The sequence below is a fragment of the Bufo gargarizans genome, chromosome 5 (assembly GCF_014858855.1).
Source record: "Bufo gargarizans isolate SCDJY-AF-19 chromosome 5, ASM1485885v1, whole genome shotgun sequence".
In the NCBI taxonomy this organism is placed as follows: domain Eukaryota; kingdom Metazoa; phylum Chordata; class Amphibia; order Anura; family Bufonidae; genus Bufo; species Bufo gargarizans.
This window is the reverse complement of record NC_058084.1, coordinates 351,248,490-351,262,578: the sequence shown is the minus strand read 5'-3', so window position 1 is coordinate 351,262,578 and position 14,089 is coordinate 351,248,490. Positions and strand designations below refer to the sequence as shown.

General features: G+C 47.1%; 1 protein-coding gene across 3 annotated transcripts in view; it reads left to right on the top strand.

Annotated features, from left to right (window-relative positions):
• The window catches only part of CDKAL1 (CDK5 regulatory subunit associated protein 1 like 1), a 908,375-nt gene that overhangs the window by 646,812 nt on the left and 247,474 nt on the right, over positions 1-14,089 (top strand). The gene's annotated exons all lie outside the window — the stretch shown is intronic.

Below are 14,089 nucleotides of genomic sequence, written 5' to 3'. Positions count from 1 at the left end.
ACAGGGAAGGACCTGTTCAGTTACAGGTGAATATACCCCTATTACATTACCTGTACATTATCTGTATTGTGCCACCTGTTTGTTGACCACTTTGCTGAGGTGGACACACATGCTCAGTACCATTCTTCAACTGCCACCTGACAGATATTGTTAGAAGCTGCGACAGTTAGCGTATGCCCCCCTTGAGCTTCAGCAGAAAGGACATGCCTCCTGAGCTGCCAGCTTAAAATAAATCTAGCAGAACAATTGAAGTAATGAATGGGGAGGTACAGGAATGGTGGAATGGGAGCTTAAAGTGACCTTTAAGGGAAAAAAAGAGCCTCATGTCCTGCCACGTCCAAATTAACAGAAGGCAGTGCCAAAACTAGAAGGTAACGCCAGAAAGACCATATTGTGACCCAAAATACTGCCTAGCAGAGCCACATACCACAGTTCAGTACATTATACTTCCCCAGCAGAACCAGATACCACAGGTCATCACAAAATAATGCCCCAACATCACAAAATAAATGCCAGCTGCCAAGTTCTGTCCTACTCCAGTTGCCTCAGGATGACAATACATTTGGAGTCAGGAGAGCACCTGCGGCCACCAGCCAGGTACATAAGTACTTGACACTTAGGTTTAATTAACTCTGGGAGCTTCAGATCATAACTTAAATGGCGGGCGGCTGTGAGGAGGGCTCAGGAGCCCACCGGGAAGTTTACCTTTTAGGATCTATGGCAAATCCTCCCCTGGGTACAGGGCTGGTTCTAGCTTTGTTAGAAAGAGATTGTCATGTACTATGTCTGATTTTTTATTTTTAACATAAACCCTTAAATGTTAAATCACTAGCGACTCTCCACTTTGAAAATCATTTTACAGTTTATGCTGTATATAGAATCATTCTGTGTAAAAATTCAACCACCCTCAATTATAGGTGCTGACTTACAAGCCGGTCTTATAATCTACAACTATATGCGGCATTGTCCATGCTCCAGACCTGAAATCTCCCACCAACCTTTGCTGTCTTAGCCTTCTTTGCTTATTTGCAATATGGGAAGTGTAGTCATTGTACAGAAATCAGCTCTCCCATTGCACTGTGGGAGATCAGCGTAGCTGCTTTGGATGTGTTTGACAGCTGCTTGTCGAGTGTTGGCAACACTGACAAGAAAAATAATCAACTCTTTATGTAGATTAATTCTGTATATAAGGTCTATATTTGCAGTGAACAGTAGACATGGCATAATGTGAACAAATCCTTAAAGGGACCTTCCAGTCCGGAGTTAAAAAATGATTTGTTAGCCAGTATCTACAGGACTATTACCTGTTTTAGTTTCCTCAATCATTGGCTGCTTATAAGCTATCTGTGACTACAGTTTAGGTATAGTGTCTAAGCAGAGGTAGCCTGAGACTCACCCCATTTTTCGTCTTTGCTGCAGCCTGAACCAATGATGAGACAGGAGTTGTATCTCAGAATAGGCACTGGAGTCCCCAATCACAGCTCTGTTTTCTGAAGGGTCATTTATTAAAGGTTATTTTAACGTTAAAATCCCCCATCGCTTCTTTGGTCCCTCTCTGATCTTGGCATGTGACCACTGCAGCTAATTGATGGTGTTAGTATTCTTGTTGCTGGTCATATAGCACATCTTCACTTCCATGATGTGGGCAAATACAAGTAGGAGACCGCCAGAGCGTTGGTTATGGAGCTGCAAAGGATTAAAGAGGCAGGTTTTATTTTTATTTTTTTTGTTTTGATACTTTACACAGACCTTTCACATTGTTGGGGGACACACAAAGCGCCCCTATACACAATAGATTGTAAGATGATCCTTTTAATATTGACGGTGCAACTGACTCATCCAGTGTGTTATGAGTAGCTTTAGCTTGCTTTACAATGGTGAAGGACTTCACACATCAGTGAATCACAGACAGCACACCTTCCCATTGACTTTAATGTGTTTAATCACACATTAGTGGTTTCCCAGGGACCGTGGGTCCATGGTGACACTAGTGACACTACAGAAGCATGCTCTATTTATGTCCATGATTACAGAGCCTTCACATACATTATAGTTTATTGGTCCATGAAACCCATGGATGCCACGCAGATGGCAAAAAACAGACCCATGGACAAAACATGGATCCTTCACAGACATCTTCATGGATAAACAACTGACCATCTTGTCACTGTCATCATTCACATGTGAAAGAGGCCTAACTATGGCTCTTTCAATGGTGTCCATTTGTACTGTGTCACACTGTTGGCTGAAGGTTATTACTACTGGTGTACATACTAAGATATCCGCGATCAGTGCCTGTGTAAATTTTTTTTTTTTTTTTTTTTTTTTTTTTTTTAGTAGTTAACCGTGCCACATAAAAAAAATTTAAACTTAACCTTTAACTCCTTAAGGACTCAGCCCTATTGACCAGTGTCACTTTAAGTGCTGATAACTTTAAAACACTTTGACTTATCCAGGCCATTCTGAGATTGTTTTTTCGTCACATATTGTACTTCATGACACTGGTAAAATTAAGTCAAAATTTTTTATTTTTTTGCATAATAAAATACCTAATTTACCCAAAATTTAGAAAAATGTGCAAATTTCAAAGTTTGTTTCTCTACTTCTGTAATACATAGTAATACCCCCAAAAATTGTGATGACTTAACATTCTGTCCCTGACAGCGGGGATCAGAAACAGCAAAAAGCACAGCAAACCGCAGGTCTGAATTGACCTGCGGTTTGCTGCGATCGCCGACACGGGGGGGGGGGGGGGGTGTGTCACATGACCCCCCCTGTCGTTGTGACAGGATGCCGGCTGAATGATTTCAGCCGGCATCCTGTTCAAATTAACCCCTGGGGCGCCGGAATCTGCATTTAAAGTTAGGACGTACCGGTACGCCCTGCGGCCTTAAGGGGTTAATATAATCCAGGAGGTAGCCACTATTACTATTTTTCATCCTATAATACACACCAGCCCAACATGCACCTAGAGGAGGAGAATAAGGGTGAAAAATAAATGTGTGTGTGTATATATATAGATATATATATAATATATATATATATATACACAGTACAGACCAAAAGTTTGGACACACCTTCTCATTCAAAGAGTTTTCTTTATTTTCATGACTATGGAAATTGTAGATTCACACTGAAGGCATCAAAACCATGAATTAACACATGTGGAATTATAACATAACAAAAAAGTGTAAAACAACTGAAAATATGTCATATTCTAGGTTCCTTAAAGTAGCCACCTTTTGCTTTGATTACTGCTTTGCACGCTCTTGGCATTCTCTTGATGAGCTTTAAGAGGTAGTCACCTGAAATGGTCTTCCAACAGTCTTGGAAGGAGTTCCCAGAGATGCTTAGCACTTGTTGGCCCTTTTGCCTTCACTCTGCGGTCCAGCTCACCCCAAACCATCTCGATTGGGTTCAGGTCCGGTGACTGTGGAGGCCAGGTCATCTGGCGCAGCACCCCATCACTCTCCTTCCTGGTCAAATAGCCCTTACACAGCCTGGAGGTGTGTTTGGGGTCATTGTCCTGTTGAAAAATAAATGATGGTCCAACTAAACACAAACCGGATGGACTAGCATGCCGCTGCAAGATGCTGTGGTAGCCATGCTGGTTCAGTATGCCTTCAATTTTGAATAAATCCCCAACAGTGTTACCAGCAAAGCACCATCACACCTTCTCCTCCATGCTTCACGGTGGGAACCAGGCATGTAGAGTCCATCCGTTCACCATATCTGCATCGCACAAAGACACAGTGGTTGGAACGAAAGATCTCAAATTTGGACTCATCAGACCAAAGCACAGATTTCCACTGGTCTAATGTCCTTTTTCCATTCCTTGTGTTCTTTAGCCCAAACAAGTCTCTTCTGCTGGTTGCCTGTCCTTAGCAGTGGTTTCCTAGCAGATATTCTACCATGAAGGCCTGATTCACACAGTATCCTCTTAACAGTTGTTCTAGAGATGTCTGCTGCTAGAACTCTGTGTGGCATTGACCTGGTCTCTAATCTGAGCTGCTGTTAACCTGCGATTTATGAGGCTGGTGACTCGGATGAACTTATCCTCCGCAGTAGAGGTGACTCTTGGTCTTCCTTTCCTGGATTTCCTGGGGCAGTCCGCATGTAAGACAGTTTCTTTGTAGCGCTTGATGGTTTTTGTGACTGCACTTGGGGACACTTTCAAAGTTTTCCCAATTTTTCGGACTGACTGACCTTCATTTCTTAAAGTAATGATGGCCACTAGTTTTTCTTTACTTTAGCTGCTTTTTTCTTGCCATAATACAAATTCTAACAGTCTATTCAGTAGGACTATCAGCTGTGTATCCACCTGACTTCTCCACAGGCAACTGATGGTCCCAACCCCATTTATAAGGCAAGAAATCCCACTTATTAAACCTGACAGGGCACACCTGTGAAGTGAAAACCATTTCAGATGATTACCTCTTGAAGCTCATCAAGAGAATGCCAAGAGCGTGCAAAGCAGTAATCAAAGCAAAAGGTGGCTACTTTGAAGAACCTAGAATATGACATATTTTCAGTTGTTTCACACTTTTTTGTTATGTATATAATTCCACATGTGTTAATTCATAGTTTTGATGCCTTCAGTGTGAATCTACTATTTTCATAGTCATGAAAATAAAGAAAACTCTTTGAATGAGAAGGTGTGTCCAAACTTTTGGTCTGTACTGTGTGTGTGTGTGTGTGTGTGTGTATATATATATATATATATATATATATATATATATATATTTTATTAGACCTCAGAACGGACCCCTAATGTTAATAAGACCCTCAATCAGACCTCGGATCATACACCCAATCAGACCTCAGATCAGAGCCCCAATATGAATGACCCCCAATCAGACCTCAGATCAGAGCCCCAATATGAATGACCCCCCCAGACCTAAAAAAAAAGCTCCATTATAAATAAACCTCCCCCATTCAGACCTTAGATCAGAACCTCCAATGTGAATGACCCCCAGACCTGAGATAACTGTTCCATTATGAATAAGGGCTCTTTTAGAGGGCACAATTGTGTAATGGCTTCAGACCCGTTCATTTCAATGGGGCCGCAAAAGATGCGGAAAGCTTTTCCTAATCGTGTATGCAATCGTGGACACAAGAATAGGCATTTTCTATTATTGTTGTGGCCATGTGTGGTCGCTAAATTGCGAAACGCACACGGCTGGTATCTGTGTTTTGCGGATCCGCAAAACACTTTGGCTGTCTGAATGGGCCCTAAACCTCCCCCCATTCAGACCTCAGATCAGACCCCCAAATGTGAATGACCCTCAGATAACAGCCCCATTATGAATAAACCTCCCCTATTCAGACCTCGGATAACAACACCTCCGAATGTGAATGACCCTCAGACCACAGTTTCGAACGCCTAGCTCATAGCAAATTAAAGTAAAAAGTTTGGCCCCCTGAAGAACCGGATATCGATATGAGGAAATGACTAATAACAAAGTTATAGAAGATCTTTAGGTCTACATAGGTGACAACAATGGCTTAGCCACTAAAAAGTGGGGTTGCCCCTATCGGGGCTACACTTTTAGGCAGGTTTAGCTTTAAGAGCATTGTAGGGAAAGCTTCCAGGTGTCCCAACTTCCTGGTGGAGATAGTGAGTAAAAAGGACTACTCCGGCCCCATCGTTATACTTAAAGGGGTTGTCCAGGTTCAGAGCTGAACCTGGACATACCCTAATTTTCACCCAGACAGCCCCCCTGAGGCTAGCATCGGAACATCTCATGCTCTGATGCGCTCCCTTGCCCTGTGCTAGATCGCGCAGAGCACGTGCTCTTTGTTTTCAATAACATACTGCCGGGCGGAAACTTCCGCCCGGCAGTGTGATCGGTGACTTCACCGGCTGTGATGGGCAGGCTTTAGCGCTGGCCTAGCCGTTTTACTGTCATCCCCCATGGAGAGCCCTGATACGTAACCGGATCTCCAAAAAATGCCTTTGCCCTGTGCGATTTAGCGCAGGGCAAAGGAGAGCATCGGAGCATGAGATTCTCCGATGCTAGCCTCAGGGTGGCTGCCCGGACAACTCCTTTAAGTGAAATGATTATCTGCACCAGTGTGACCGATGACATATTGATATATAAAATAAAATATGGCTGGCTCACAATGCACTTAGTCAAACATTTATTCCAAACTTATGTCTCATCGCTTATATTTTTTTTTATTAATACAATCTATTCACCATACAAATAAAAGCATATATTAATATACAGTCTTGGTCCTTTTAAATGTCATTCAGCTAAGCTCACGCTGATTTGACTGTTTGTATCGTTTATGTAACAGGACGACTATTTCTTTGTCTTTATCCACTACTAGTTGTAATCCAGTACCTCATTCTGACCACCTTTTTTATGATTGCGGTAGTTCTGCGTTTTCCATGTGGTATTTAAAAATCATTCAGCGTGTGATCACATATATAATCCTCCTCTTTCTGATAAATAGAGGCAAGCGGAATGTATGTAATTTTGAATCAAACTCAACAGTCCATACCTCACCATTCATTAAGATATTCAATTAAAATAACCCATTGTTTGTCACTTTACATTACAAAAAGTGTAATACCAAGTGATCAAAAAGTCATATGTACCCCAAAATAGTGCCAATCAAACCGTGATCTCATCCCGCAAAAATTATACCTTAACTAAGACGATCGCCCAAAAACTGATAAAAAAAACTATGGCTCTTAGACTATGGAGACACTAAAACATGATTTTTTTTTTTATACTTTTTTTGTTTTAAAAATTATATAAATGTGTAAAACTTACCTAATATGTATACTTTTTTTAATTTATGTATCGGTGTCCATAAGAACCTGCTGTATAAAAATGTCACATGAACATCATAAAAAAAGTGTAAAAAAAGCCGTTACAAAATGTGCAATAGCAAGCGATCAAAAAGTTATATGCACCCTGATATAGTATCAATCAAACAGTCATCTCCTCCTGCAAAAAAATGAGCCCCTACATGAGACAGTTTCTCCCCAAATTATTTATTTTTTTATGGCTTTCAGAATATGGAAACACCCAAAAAAACAACAACATTTTTTTCAAAAATGCTTTATGCAAAACTGAAACAAACAATGTCATATTTGGTATTGTCGCGTCCATAACAACCTGCTCTATAAAAATAGCACATGATCTAACCTGTCTTTTTGTAAATAACAAAAAATAAAAACTGTGCCAAAACAGCTATTTTTTTGTTACCTTATCTCACAAAAAGTGTAATGTAAAGCAACCAAAAATCCCAAAACTGCCACCTTATTCCATAGTTTCCAAAATGGAGTCTTTATTTTTTTTTGAGTTTCTACTCTAGGGGTGCATCCCCCTGATGCCCCCCTAGAGTAGAAACTCAACAAAAAAAAAAGACCCCATTTTGGAAACTACGGGATAAGGTGGCAGTTTTGGGATTTTTAGTTGTCATGTCACATTTGAAGCCCCCCTGTCTTCAAATGTGACATGACAACTAAAAATTATCCCAGTGAAATCTGCTTTCCAAAAACCATATGTTGTTCCTTTCCTTCTGCTCAATGTCGTCTGCCCGTGCAGCAGTTTACGACCACATATGGCATGTTTCTGTAAACTACAGAATCTGGGCAATAAATATTGAGTTTTGTTTGGCTGTTAACCCTTGCTTTGTTAATGGCAAAAAATTATTAAAATGGAAAATCTGCCCAAAAAGTGAAATTCATCCCCATTTTCCATTCATTCTTGTGGAACACCTAAAGGGTTAACAAAGTTTGTAAAATCAGTTTTGAATACCTCGAGGGGTGTAGTTTCTAAAATGGGGTCATTTTTGGGTGGTTTCTATTATGTAAGCCTCACAAAGTGACTTCAGATCTGAACTGGTCCTTAAATAGTGGGTTTTAGAAATTTTCTGAAAAAATTCTAGATTTGCTTCTAAACTTCTAAGCCTTGTAACGTTCCCAAAAAATAAAATGACAATCACAAAATTATCCAAACATGAAGTAGACATATGGGGGATGTAAAGTAATAATTATTTTTGGAGTTATTACTATCCATTATAAAGGTAGATGAATTGAAATTTGGTCATTTTTGGTAATTTTTTTAATAAAAAAAAAGTTTTTGACTCAATTTTACCACTGTCATGATGTATGATATGTGACGCGAAAACCTGGCCTGGATAAGGGTACTTTAACACTTGCATCAGAGGATTCCTGCAGGAAGTTCAGTCGCCAGAACTGCCGGATCCGGAAATCCGGATGCAAACTGATGGCATTTGTCAGGCGGATCTGGATGCGGATCCGTCTAACAAATGCATTGCAATACCGGATCTGTCTCTCCGGTGTCATCCGTAAAACGGATCCCGTATAAATATATATATTTTTTGCATCTTTAAAGACCGAAAAGCCGGATCCGGCGCTAATACACTTCAATGTAAATTAATGCTAGATCCGGTATTCAGTCAAGTGATCAGTATTTTTAGCCAGAGATAAAACTGCAGCATGCTGTGGTATTTTCTCTGGCCAAAAAACGTAAAAGGGACTGAACTGATGCATCCTGAACGGAATGCTCTCCATTCAGAATGCATTAGGATGAAACTAATAAGTTTTTTTCCAGTATTGAGCCCCTGTGACGGAACTCAATACCGGAAAACAAAAACACTAGTGTGAAGGTACCCTAAGTAAAAGTGTTTTAAAGTTATCACCACATAAAGTGACACATGGGATTTAAGGTGAAAAGTGGCTCGGTAGTGAAGGGGTTAATATATTGAGTTTTCTCGCCCAATTTCCTTGGGGGACACAGAAGACCTTGGGTATAGCTCATCTCCCTAGGAGGCGTGACACTAAGTGAAAACTGTTAAGCCCCTCCTCCATCAGCTATACCCTCAGCCTGGAGAGAGAGACTGCCAGTTTTTGCTTAGTGTCCAAGGAGGCAAGACACTCCCTGCTACTGCAGGGCTGTTTTCTCCTTGTTTAAATTTTGATTTTTACTTTTTCTTTTCTTTTTGTTCCAGATCATCAGGGACAACAGAGTCGCACTAGACCTCTCTGTTTCTCCCGGGGTTGAGCTGCGCCAGTGCCGGGCTCCCGCACTGCTGCCTCCCCCACAGAAGACAAGGTGGATCAGGGCAGCCCAGCTCCCCTACATCCCGCCAGCGCAAGGGTCGCCCGCACGCCAAGTCCCTCTCCCAGCGTCCTGCCACTACGGTGCCAGTAGCTGAAGGGGCGACCCTGCTGGAATGGACCGAGGGTGAAGACGACTATGGTGAGAGAGTGGCTTCTCCAGCCCTACGTCCCCCACCCCCCACCCTGGTCTCCTGCGTGCCTGACCCCCCATACTTGGACCCTTCGGTCACTGCTGGACCTAGGCTGGCCCCTGGGGTGCTGCGGGGCGACATTCCACTCCCTGCTCCCTCCCCTCCCTTCTGGCCCTCATGGGACATTTTAGCAGCAGAATGCTGCAAATAGGCAGCCACATCGCCTCCCTTCACATATCAGCGTCCCTCCTGGAACGCTGTGCTCACATCCTCACGGGCACCCGGTCTCAGGGTCCCCCCATCCCCTCACCGATGCGCTGCTCTGGACCGGGGGCCTTTTCCTGACGGCAGTGCTGCTTGGGCGACCGCACCTCCGGCGCTTCTTCCCGGCCTGCTGGGCCGCACCTCCGAGCTGGGCCGCACTTCCTCCCGGCCCCCGACTGTTCCGGCCTGCGGGGTAGACTCCCGCGGCCGGCATTGGCTTGAGCACGATGCTCCAACGATTCCGGCCGGCCGTCGGCGACTTCCGGCCGGCCGGGCGCCGTAAATTTTGGTCCAGGCTTCGGCCTACTGGGCCGCATTCCGGCGCTCCACCCGGGCCCCTGACTTCCGGTCCGCGGGGTGGGCTTCCGCGGCCGGTTTGTCCAGGCAGTCCGCTCCGGTTTCCTGTGCGGCCCCGGTCAGCCGGGTGCCGCAGAAAATTTAGGCCCCGGCTTCACGGCCTGCTAGGCCGCAAACTTCCGGCCTCTGTTGGAGGGGGCGGGAACTTCTCCGGGCGCGAATTCTTCCCGCCTGGAGGTTCCCCGCCCCCAGGGGATCACGGCGCCGCCTCCTCCTCCCTTCCACGTTGGTGGCTGTTAACCCTTCGGGTACCGGCCCCCGTGCTTCTGTTTGTTTTGCTCGGCTGATGGGCCTATATGGCTGGCGCGCCCCCCCCTCTACTTCTATGCTGGGCACCTGTATGGTGGCACTTCTTTCTGCCTCAGTGAGGCTATTTTTTATTTGGGAATGCATAACATGGTTAAGCTAATGGATTTCTTGTGCGCTGCGCAGGACGCTGCAGCCTTGTCTCAGTAGCGCCGCCTGTATGCGTGCTCCTTCCATGAGCGGCATGGTGTCGCACTCCCCGGCTGGTGCATGCTTCCCTTCTTTAGCCCTCTCCGGGATGCAGCGCTGGCCAAGTGCATGCGCCCTCCAGCTATGGTAACTGCCATGTGCAGACAACCCCTTCCTAGGCGAAATACTGCACTCTCTCGGGATGCAGGCTTGCCTGGTGCATGACCCCCCGCTTAGGTGGAATACTGCACTCTCACCGAATACGGTGTTGGCCATGTGCACGAGAACGCTGCACTCGTTGGATTCGCTGCAGGCCATGTGCACAACCCCCTTCCATAGGCGGAATGCTGCACTCATTGGATTCGTTGCCGGTCTTGTGCATGTCCTCCTTCCATAGGTGGACTCTGCACTCTCGCCAGATACGGTGTTGGTCTGGTGCACGACCCCCCTTCCATAGGGGACCGCTGCATTTTCACTGGATTCACTACCGGCCATGTGCGTGATTCCTTTCCATAGGCGAAATCGCTGCTCTCACTGGATTTGATACCGGCCATGTGCATGACCCCCTTCCATAGGCGGAATGCTGCACTCACTGGATTCGCTGCCGGTCTTGTGCATGACCCCTTTCCATAGGCGGAATGCTGCACTCACTGGATTCGCTGCCGGTCTTGTGCATGACCCCCTTCCATAGGCGGAATGCTGCACTCACTGGATTCGCTGCCGGTCTTGTGCATGACCCCCTTCCATAGGCGGAATGCTGCACTCACTGGATTCGCTGCCGGTCTTGTGCATGACCCCCTTCCATAGGCGGAATGCTGCACTCACTGGATTCGCTGCCGGTCTTGTGCATGACCCCCTTCCATAGGCGGAATGCTGCACTCACTGGATTCGCTGCCGGTCTTGTGCATGACCCCCTTCCAGGGGCGGAATGCTGCACTCACTGGATTCGCTGCCGGTCTTGTGCATGACCCCCTTCCTCTAGGCGGAATACTGCACTTCATTGGTTATGGTGCTGGGCAGCCGGCCATGTGCATTACCCCCTTCCATAGGCGGTATGCTGCATTCTCATTGGATTCGCTGCCGGCCTTGGGCATGCCTTCTTCCCTCAAGCGCCATGCATACACCCTCACTGACTGGGGTCGTTCTCTCGCTGATAAGTTGCTGGCCGCGTGCAGGACCCCCTTCCATGGTGGGATGCTTGCAACTCACTAAATCCACTGCCGGCCATATACATGTTCCCCCTTCCGTGGGCGGTGTACGGCACTCTTACTGGATTCGCTGCCGGCCATGGACATGTCTCCTTTCCTCAGGCAACATACACACACTCTCACTGACTGTGTTTGTTCTCTCGCCAGTGTGCTGCTGGCCAGGTGCCTGACCCCCATCCATGGCGGGGTGCTCGCATTCTCCCTGGTTGCAATACTGGCCATGGGCATGGCTCCCCCTTCTGGGCAGCATACTGCACTCTCACCAGATACGTTGCTGGCCTCTAAGATGGGTGAAATGCTTGCACTCCCATTGGATACGGTGCTGGCCTTGTGCGTGACCACCCCTCATTCCATGGGTGGACTTTTTGTACGCTCACAGGACTCACACCTGTCCTTGTATGTGCTGTGCTGGACTTGTACTTGTCCCCATTCATTGGCGAAGTAGTTGTACTCTCACAAAATTCGGTGTTTGGTGGATTATTGCACACTCACTTAATGTTAGGATTACCCTGTGCATGTCCCCTTTTCACTAGGTGGACGTCCTGCTGGATGCGGTGTGGCCATGTGCATGGCCCTCTTCTGGGCGGAATATGGTATGTCTTCCTTCTCTGAAGTAGGTGCTGGTCTTGGGCATCACCCCCTTGTTGGGCGGGCTTTGCACGCTTGCTGCCCGCACTGTTTGCCAAGTACATTGCCCTCTCTTCTGGGCAGACTGCTTGCGCTCCGTCGCATGCCATACTAGTCTTGTGTGTGTCCCCCCTTCCGGTTGCACTTTGCACTTCTGTGGGGCTCTGTGGCTGGCCCTCCTTGCTGTATGACTATTTCGCAGTGGGCGGACACTCTTGGGGGCTGCTACTCTGTGCGTTGTTGGGCCGTGTATGCCTTCTCCTTCCGTAGGTGGGTTGGCTTTCTCACTGCTTATGGGGCTGCTTGTACGTATGCCTCCATTCTTCCTGCGACTTGTCGTTTTTCTCTTGGGATACGGTGATTGCCGCCGGCCTGGCACTCTTCTCTGAGGAGATCTTTCTGTTCACCTGGCCTGGATGGGCTCTATTGTTCTCTACTGCAGCGAGCTGGGTGGTATCCGTTCTCTGTTCGGAGGGTATATTTGGTGTTTCCGTTGTGACGGTATCCACCATATTCGTTGGCCCTTCCGTCTGGGGAGTGTTTGTGGTTCCTGGATGCGTACCCATTAGTTACCCTGTGGCGTTGCTTCCCAGCGCAAGCGGTCACATGGTCGAGAGTGCTGTCTCCAGCGTCCCTCGCAGTCTACGTTGGCTCTGGCCGGATTACGGTTCCCTCGCCTGTTGCCATTCCTCCTCTTGGATGCGTTTTGGTTTGAGTCCTTCCTGTTGGCACCCTCCGTGCTTCAGTTTGTTTTGCTACCAGGTTCTAGCCGCTCTTTTTGAGCAGGTCGCCCAACTTCTCTTGGTTGCTCGATTACCGAGGTCAGGGACCTCCACTTTCGATTCGTTAGGGTATTCGCCTTCTGCGAATTGGTGAGCCGGACATCTCGGAGTAGCGGAGTTCTGCTTTTTGAGCGGTCCTGTGGCTTCCCTGTTGCCCACTCCTCCTTGCGGTTGGAGGGTGTCATCCGTCTTCTCGGCTATTTTTTCTCTCGACGGCTCTGTTTTGGCTTCTCCTGGGTCAGTTTCACTCCGATGTGGCTTCTGCCCCGGCCAGGCTTCAGGGGCTGTTCCTTCACTGCCCTCCCCCCTGGGGAGACCATGGTTGTTCATATGGATGGTCCCGGTGTTCCTTATGACCTCGTACTGTCTCCATTGTTCACACTGGCTGTACTAGCTGTGTGCCTATTACCGGGTTTGCCGCATTCTGTCCTCCCGCTGGGTGCAGATTACTTTTACCATTCTGGGCGCTGGTCCTGCTTGGACTTTACCTTCTCGGTAACCTGGCGTGCCTACTTTCTTCTGTCAAGATTACCCTTCAAGCCCCCTCTTCGGGTCTGTAGAACACCTTCCTGTGGTGGCTACAACGACAAGGACTTTAGCCTGACTTGTCCTGGAGTCTGTTGGAAACTGGCCGGGTCCCTTTCGGTTCCTTCCGTTTGTCCATCTGCTCCCCCACTCCGCGTGGATTCGGGACGGCGTTGCTCGGGGGCCGACGGGACCAGTTTTCCCAACCTTTTTGCCGTGTCACTGATTTGCGCTTACTCGCATTGGATTTCCTCCCGTCTGCCCAGACGAGTCCAGCGAGCACACTAGTGTTCGCTCCCGGCCGTGCTTCGTCCAGGTTCTGTTGTCTGACTTAGGGTCTTCCCTGGGGTTCTTTAGGAAGCTGGGCATTCACCCAATTCTGCCTTTCTCTTCCCGTGATTCGGTCTTCTCCAGTCTGGCCTGGACCTGCGACTGGGACTCTGTTACTTGAAGTGTCTGCAGTTTTTTGCTTGGACATCTCCGACTCTTGTCGACGCTCGGTCTCTTGTTTCCAGGAGGTCCGCGCCAAGGTTCACGGCTCCTGGGTGCTTTCCTCCGCTTAACCACATGGCTATTGCTGTGGTTACTGCTCAAGGGCAGGGCTCTGTTTTTTTTTGGTGTCACCGTTCATTTCGCCAGAGCGGTTGGTGCCTCCGG